This window comes from Etheostoma cragini, chromosome 7, assembly GCF_013103735.1.
Source record: "Etheostoma cragini isolate CJK2018 chromosome 7, CSU_Ecrag_1.0, whole genome shotgun sequence".
Classification (NCBI taxonomy): Eukaryota; Metazoa; Chordata; class Actinopteri; order Perciformes; family Percidae; genus Etheostoma; species Etheostoma cragini.
This window is the reverse complement of record NC_048413.1, coordinates 996,857-1,005,782: the sequence shown is the minus strand read 5'-3', so window position 1 is coordinate 1,005,782 and position 8,926 is coordinate 996,857.

The window sequence follows — 8,926 nt, the reverse complement described above, 5'->3', positions numbered from 1 at the left end:
GCATATACCCCGGCATCTGCATAGGTACCAAGAGCAGTAGCTGAACCAGGCCGGTCATAGGTATCGATCATCTCCACCGACCCGGGTGCTCCAACAGAAGCTTCCACACTTCCTCTTACAACTGCAAATAAAGAGATACTACATTTAATCTCAAGGAGGACTAAAGATCAAAATAACTACATGTAACTACTGGTATTTGACACAGGAAATTGGGGGTGGCAGTAGCTCAGTCTGTAGGGAGTTGGGTCAGGAACCGGAGGGTTGCTGGTTCAATCCCTGAACAGACCAAAGTATGGTGGTGGACTGGGAGCTGGAGAGATGCCAGGCAACTGCTCGGGGTAGCCCCCTCACTCTGACTACACACATGCTCAGTACCTATGCATGCCCTAATGGAGAGATGTACAGTATGTATAGGTTCTGAGTGTGTGTAGTTCAAGCCTGTGTGTAGTAACACCAGTGTACATTGTAATTTCTCCTTGCTCAGGATTAACAAAACATACATTATCATTATGAAGTTGTGTAGGCGACCACATACAGAGGTTTACTCCTCGACACAGAGGGCTCAAATTTGACTCTGACCTGCGGACCTTTGCTGCATTCCCCCCCCACTTGTGTTCAGCTGTCCTGTCAAAAATACCGAATAAAATCATCAAAAAACGTTGTGCTACGCCCCTGCTCACTACTATTGTAGTTACACACAGTAATTATAAACAGTGAACAAAACATCCCGTACCACTAGGAAAGGTACAAATCGATAAATGAAAAAAAAAACATTTTAATGCAACATTTTGAGAGTGAGCTTAAGAATTTTGTTACAAAAATATAATTTTGTGAAGTACATTGTCAGATACAAATCATGTATATTAGACCCAGTGGCACCTGTGATGTCGCACGTGGGCATTTAGGAACCTTTAATAAACCTGGGAGTAAAAATGGAGAAGCAGATGAATTCTGTTTCTTTCAACTTAGGCTTCTAGGACTGACCACTGTAATTGTAATTGTTATTTTTATCTCATAACCTTTGCTCCTCAAATTCAGACTTTATTCTCATAGATATTACAGTAACAGTTTCTTCAGACATCAACACTAGTCCTAAAATCATCAACAGCCTACTGTAGTAACAAAATGAAAAGATTTGTTTTTTACTTACCCTCAGAGGCCATGTCTCTTGGTTTTTTCATATTCAGGCAAGTTTGTCTTTTCCTTTAAAATCCATAAAGGTAACATAAAACATTTGCACAACTTCAAAAGCTCCAGATTTATGTATATAAATGTATATATTTATAGATTTGGCATTTTTACATCTCAAAAAAGATTTGGCATCTTTTTCTTTTTCTTTCACTTTCATAGATATATATATATACTGTGTATATATATTTATACTGTATATAGATACACTGTATATATATACTGTATACATATATATATATATTTTACAGAAAAAGTGGACGCGATGTAAGTTTTTTCTGTTTCGTGAATATAGTTTTTTCGTCTTCCAGCATTAAACAGATGTGTGTTGTGCAAATTTTTGTCATATCACTTATGAATTCCTATAAGTTTCTAAAGCTACATTACAAGAACTGGAACCGAGTAGATACCTAAGTCTGTTTTTCTGTTCAAACACAAGTGTACATTTTTTGTAATTTTTTCCCCATATGGTCATATTCACCTTTGATCTAATGAGGAGTTTGGAAGGTGCAGGTCCACTGGGACCGACGTGGATGTCTCAGCTGGACGAGGACACGCCAAAGCTGCTGGAGCTGTTCCCTTTGAACAGAGGACAGTGGTTGGGCGGTGCATTAAGAACTTGCTGATGCAGCTGATACAGGTGAGGATGAACACACCAGACACAAGGAAGGAACTTTTAGATGTGTGCTTTCTAATTCCAAAAAAGGAGAAAGAGACTGGGTGTGAGCAGTCTGAGGCCCCGCCACCATCCGTTAAAAAGAGAAGGTCTGGGTACAAGCAAGACTGGGGACATGAACATTTGTGGCTGGAAGGTGTTGAGGGGGGCACCGAGTGACCTTTTCGGGACCTTTGCAAAATGTCCTTCTCAATCAGGCATGGAGGGGGGTGCAATGTCAAACAACACAGACTCACGGAGACTCACAAGACACATGTCCAACAGAAAGAGACATCCACATCTATGGATGCTTTCCCGTGAACCTCTGGAGTTGTGAGTTAAGATTTAGTTTTTAACTGTTCCTGTGGTGTTGATCAACTACAATTCCTGTTAATCCTATAATTTTATATTATGAATTATTTAAAGGGAAGAAATTGCAGTGAAAAAAAAAATTAAATAGCCAAAGTAAATCGTTTAGTGTTCAAAATATTATGAATCTTTATTTAGAAAAAAAATACACATTGGTTGGCCTAGTCATGAGCTTACATCATCAATTACACATGTTTAGGGGAATAGGGCATTATTAATAACCATGTAAGGTGGTGTGTGCTAGAAATGGGTAAACCACTATCAGTGAGTCTGCCCGTGGGGGGGGACCACCTGCTAATAAGCCCAAAGGGGGAGAGGGCTATGTTTCTGAGGGACAATGTGGGACCTTGCCTGGCGCAGCAGTGCCCCCCCCAGCAGTGGTTTACCCAGAGAGAGACCCGGTGGAGAAGAGAGAGAGACCAGGTGCTTATGGATCTCTGCAGTCTGGCCAGAGCATGCTGCTTTGTACTCGGGGGGACTCTCCAGCATCCATGCAAAGTTTGACAACTTATGACGTATTTCAAATACCTTTTTTTGTGGAACTTGATACACTGCGCCCAAAACACACCTACGAGTTCATCAATCTCACCGATACGCTTCTTGAAGTGAAACGTGGTTGTTGGCCTCGCACTGGAGACTGATTCAGTTTTTTCTGGTCAAGGAGGATACATTTCTCTGGGCCTGATGAGCGTGTTCTTGAGTTGTCCCTGTAGGCTTTTCAAGGTCTCTGTGGGACTCTGCACTGGGTTTAAAACTAACCTCCGTGATCATTTCTCTTCATGAACATTTTATTGTTATTTTAAAATGATTTAACCGATGTGCTCACTGAAATGTAAGCTGAGGTCACATGTTCTAGTATGTAAACTAGTACGTTTTAACCCTCGTGTTGTCTTCACTTCGGGACCCCCTCGTGTATTTTACTTATTTGGGGTTTTAAAAACAATTCTGAAATAAAACTTTACTTCATAATCTATTAACGAATATTGTCTTTATATACATGTTTCGAGGATGCTTCAGTCTCTACCAAAACACAATAAAAAATGGAAGTGAGGTTCTTTTTTTGTCATAAGTTATAATTCATGTTGAAAATCCACTTTTGAAAAAACACAGTGTCATATCCAGAATAATGTTCTGAACTGAGTCAGGAATACATGTTTATCACAGGAAATAAAGCAAGATCTTAGAGTTTCAGGTAGAAAAAATTTAAATTGTACTCTTTTTCTTCTTGAAAAAAATAATACACCAATATTACCATTCACGTTTCTGTTGGCATGATCACATCACATGAAGGATTCCTTACTTGAATGATGTTGCTCGGGCTACAGGAGATGTGTGTGCAACAGAAAGTAAAAAACTTCTTCAAATACAGTTGGAACAAAGGGGATACAGAGAGGAAGTGGGTGGGTCGTCAAACACTCAGTTATGGGGGGACGTGGTTTTATTCTAGGTTGTTTCAAAGGTGCTTTTTCACTGGACTGACAGTTTCAGAAGCAAAAGTAAAAACTTCATGTAAATTGTGGCTTTACAATAAGTCTAGCATGTGCAAAATATCACAACATGGATTGTTGTCATTGGTCTAGCTAACATTGGCCAACCTGGCAGGACCCCCCTTTCTAACTGGACTTGTAGTCTCACATTGTTTAGGCTGCTCCACATAGCATCATGGGATCTCTGGTTAAAGGCAGCAAATTAACTTATACGTTCAAATGAAGCAGACTAATGTTTTTAAATTTCATCCCATATCTCAACTAACAACTAACTCACCAGCTTCATAAAAGGCTCACACTGAAAAAACTTCAATAATTCAAAACCATTTATTTAAACCTCCATTAAAGCGTCCATGCACATGAATGATGAAACAGCTAAAAGTCAATAAAACACAATTTGGAATAACTTGAAACTGACTAAATAACAAACAATAAAAACAAACAGAAAATTAGCTGATGAAAAGCAGACAGTGTTTTTTTAATTTTGGTTTTGGACATAATTTGACCATAAGGGGAAAACAGGAAAATTGATGACAAGTCAAAGAGGCTGATAATGATAACCAAAGAGCCCAGATTATTATCCGTCATCAATTTTCAATATTCTTTAACTTTGTTAGAGCTAGTACTGGTAGTCAGCATGTCAAAGTGTCAGTGAGCAAGTTGCTTGGTGGTTGTGTGGTGGCTTTCTGCTGTAACACTGAATTCTGCAAACCATCAGGTTCTGTGTCAAAACCCAAACCCCAATCTTTTCTTAACCCTAACCAAGTAGTTTTGGTGCCTGAACCTAACCAAACTGCAACCAATTCATGTCAACCACCCTGAGCGCTTCACTTCCCATTTGGGCCACAGAACCTGATGGGTCACAGATATTGGTGTCACACCTGTGTGTGTGTGTGTGTGTGTGTGGGGGCGAGCCCCTCGGAGCTGTACTGAAAATGAACGTATAACACTGACTTCCTGTTACAGTGGGGGATATTTGCCTCCCCATGGCCATGGCCTATATGCCATTCTGTTTGTACTTTTATTTTTCTGTAAGCGTGTTGTCCATAACAAACCGTGTAGTGAAAAATGATTTCCTCTTGGTGACAACACGTTTAAAGTCCAACCCATGTCTTAATAACTCCCAAACCGCAAACAGTTCAAACCAGATCACACAGCACACCCTGCACACATCACACTAACTTACCAGCAGTCCAATGGATCTTCTGAAGAAGGTAAGAACCAACAACAGAAACACCAGATCTCCGTCTCACAATGGAATTGTGACAACTAAAAAAAAACGTTTTTGAGTGGCATCAGCCAGGTACCTGGGATGAGTAGGTAACGTAATGTAGAGTCAGTGTAATGTCATAGAATGTGAAAATATAGCAATGGGACTCCAGCCAGTGGAACTGGGAGATTGTCTTTCAAAGGAACTTATAAAGACACATCCTGCAGACATTGCTTACCACTAACTTCTGTTCTGTCTCCTATAGATTCCTACCAGAGTCGATAATGTAGAGTGTGTGACTGCAACTGCAACCTTCAGAAACATTGTCAGCTCCAAATAAACTGCTCCTGACCATTATGAATGAGCCCTCTGACTCTCTCATTTTCCAATTTATGACTACTAGGAACAAATAATCAGACCTCTTTGGGAATCATGCCACATGTCTTTTGCCCTCTGAATGGCTGGGGTGAAGTTTGTATCAATGGAGTGGAGATATATACATGATGGCTTTCATTAGAAATGAATCTTGATGGATGAATGTCTGTAGAAATTGTAATTAAAAACTCCCACAGTCCAGGATGAGTAAAACTAAAGGCTACATCCCAAAGATTTTGGTTTTCTGTCATCACAAAGACAATGTCAATTGCATGAAAACAAAAGATAAAGATACAGCAGAATTCACGAAAACGTTGTTCTTGTGCTACGTCCTGCAGTGCCCTGCTGTGCCATGAACTACTACAAACTACTATTTCTAGTCACTGTTCCATTATCTTTTATTGTGACTATTATTGCTACGCTTCATAACACCCCCAACCGGCCCCATCAGACTCCGCCTACCAAGAGCCTGGGTCTGTCCCAGGTTTCTCCCTAAACTTTTAGAGTGGTCTAAAGTTGCTCTATCTCTAAAGTGTCTTGAGATAACTCTTGTCAGGAGTTGACCCCCAGTCGGAGGTGGTTAATGTGGCTTGGGAAAGGGAAGTTTGGGGTCCCCTGCTGGAGCCCCTGCCCCTGCAAACCTGCCACCGATGACAATCAATGGATAGACATTCTTAGATTTCCAATCAACGATAGTCTAGCTAGCTGTCTGGATTTACCCTCCAGAGATGTGAGGACCAGGTAACCATGGTCCTCAGATTAGACAGATAGTCTAGCTAGCTGTCTGGATTTACCCTGCAGAGATCTGAGGACCAGGTAACCATAGTTCTCAGATTAGACAGATAGTCTAGCTAGCTGTCTGGATTTACCCTGCAGAGACCTGAGGACCAGGTAACCATAGTTCTCAGATTGGTAAAATAGTCTAGCTAGCTGTCTAGATTCACCCTGCAGAGATCTGAGGACCAGGTAACCAGAGTCCTCAGAAATCCACCAGAGGTTAGAACGCCAACACAAAGAAAGAGGACGGTAACGGACATCCAGCCAAAATGAAAGACATCTGTCAGAATTTTCGCCGAACCTGAACAATCGCAAAAGTGGAACGTCGAGCACATGGAGTACCTGTTCAATGATTTGCATGGTGCATCACTCACGTAGGGACAAGTTCAAGACAATTCAACTCTTGTAGCGGGACGGTGTGTGACTGACAACCGCGACAGTTTCATAGGGTTGCGCCAGCTTGTCGCTCCGGAACCTAAGATCTTTGAGAGGAGGGGCGAGACTGTTGAGGTCTATTGAGCAACAAAATACATGTCTAGTGCCCCCCTCTAAACTGCGGCCACGCCCCCTTTTCCATAACTAATGAACTGTTTTGACCAAGACACTTGTGTGACGCATCGTTGTGCTCAGCAGAGCGTTTCCTTTTTCATTGGTCATGGATTGCCCCGCCCCCTATACTTTATCACCATTTCTGAGCCAGACACATGGGAAGAAGCGAGCGCCCGTCTATTGCTGCTTGCAGCTTTTAATTACTTTTTTGTGTTGTTTTTTTTATAGAAATGGAGGAAATATGCCCCCCCCCCCACCTTTTCTGTGCCCTTTTGCTCTGAGCTGTTGTAAAGGTGAACTTCAGACCTTCAGTATCTGGTGCAGTGGGGGATATATGCCTCCCCAACGGGTGCAGTCCAGCAGAGAAGCTGAGAGCACGCAGCAGACATCACCTTCTATCAACAACCTCATTTAGGTAACTCATCAATCAAGTCATAATTGTTATACCAACAATAATGTATGCATGCTTTACGGTATTATCAGTATTTTGCACTAAATAATGCGGCTTGTATCTGTAATTTAAATATGTATTGACTGTTGGTGTTCAGTACAGAATAACCAAATGTTATTTGCATCTTCAGTAACATCATTCCAAGGAGTTCATTGAATAATTTACCATTAATCAACACATACCATTTTGCATGCAATATGTAGTGTGATATATAATATACAGTGTAAGTTGCTGCAGATCTTATTGAGGCAGTTGAGAGAATCTCCAGCTGTAATCTGCTGCTGACGTTTCCTCTTCTTCTTTCCCAGTGAACTACTCTTCCTGAAGATGTCCGGTAGGAAAACACTAATCGTGTGCAGCAGCGCATACCTTCTATTAATAGAAATATGGTTTATTGAGGACTAAGTTAATATCTAACTTCCGTGATTGAAAGTGGAACAAAGAGATAACAAACGTCCTTACTTTGTTATGAGTGTTGAAGCATCTTGAGGCGATATAAACCTTGTATATGTGCAGAGTCCATCCCTCTGTTGATATGATCGTTATGACGTTATGATTGCCAAAGAAAGATAAATTAACTTGCCTGGATAAGCATCCAACTCATTTTCCTCTTTCCTTTTTTTCAGATCTTGCTGATAACAGTGAGTAAAGAAACATTTTGTCAATCAAATTGAACTTTGAGTCCAGTGGGCTGTTGATCAGGAGACATTTTGAGAAATAGCCAAATTTGGTATTGTCCAAATTTACAGATTTGTTTCAATTCTAAAAACATACTGCAGTGGTATTTATTTGAGTTAACATATTGAAATACGAGCTTAGATATCCCTCCTATTCATATGTTTCCTCAAGTAAAAAACACTGTCTTAAAAGTTTTCATTTCAGGCTTGATCACCCCAACACATTATAAATAAGAAGGTCTCTGTGGATGATATCTGTTTGGAAAATGTGATTTTGAAATGTTTTTTACAATCTTATTCTCAAGTACATTGATTTTTTCCCCTCAAATAGCTTCTTTGCGATGACTGTAACTGTGGAGTATCTTTATGTGTAACCCATGCAGTAGTAAAAGGAGATCTAGCGGTGGGGACAGGCGGGAATCAGACCCTGATCCACGCCATGGACCGGCCCGGTAAAGCTTTTGCTGCTGGTACCTATGCTGGTGCCGGGAAATTCGAAGATGAACTGGATGAGGAAACTGGAGTGTACGCTGGCGCAGGAGTTGGCCACGTTCGGGCTGAATGGAGTTATTTTGAAGCAGAGGCCAAAGGGCCCAACGCCAGCGCAGGGGCCGAAATCTCCAGGGCAGTGGGTCTGGCGTTAGACACCGGGGGCAGCCTCGGTCCGTCAGGTGTAGAGGCTAAAGTACTGGGAACAGGATTCTCCTTTGGTCGTACTATGGGGGTTTCTGTGTTTGGCACCGGGGTGGAAATTAAATTATGGTAGACTGTGGCTTTTTACCAAACACAGCTCTTTGTGAATGTGTTATGTCTTCTATAACAACAATAAAATGTTATAAATGAAACTGGTTCGGACATTTCCAACTCCACCAGATATCTGTCCTCCATCCTGTGTCCTGTGTTAACGTCCCTGCAGATCTGACATTTCAACATGATGAAGTGATTCTCCGTGTCTGCTGCTTTTAAATAACAGAATGCACATAGTAGAAAATGTAGCAGTCTCTGTCATGCTGAGAATAAAGTGCAGAAAAAAGACTACTATTGTACTATTGTCATTACTGTGTCCCTGCTGAGCGAAGAAGAACCTGACCATGGTGCATTGCTCGCAACATGTATCTTCTTTAACATGAACATACTTTAAAACAAAATTAAAACTGACTTTAGTAAGAAGCCTCCCCGCCTTACTAT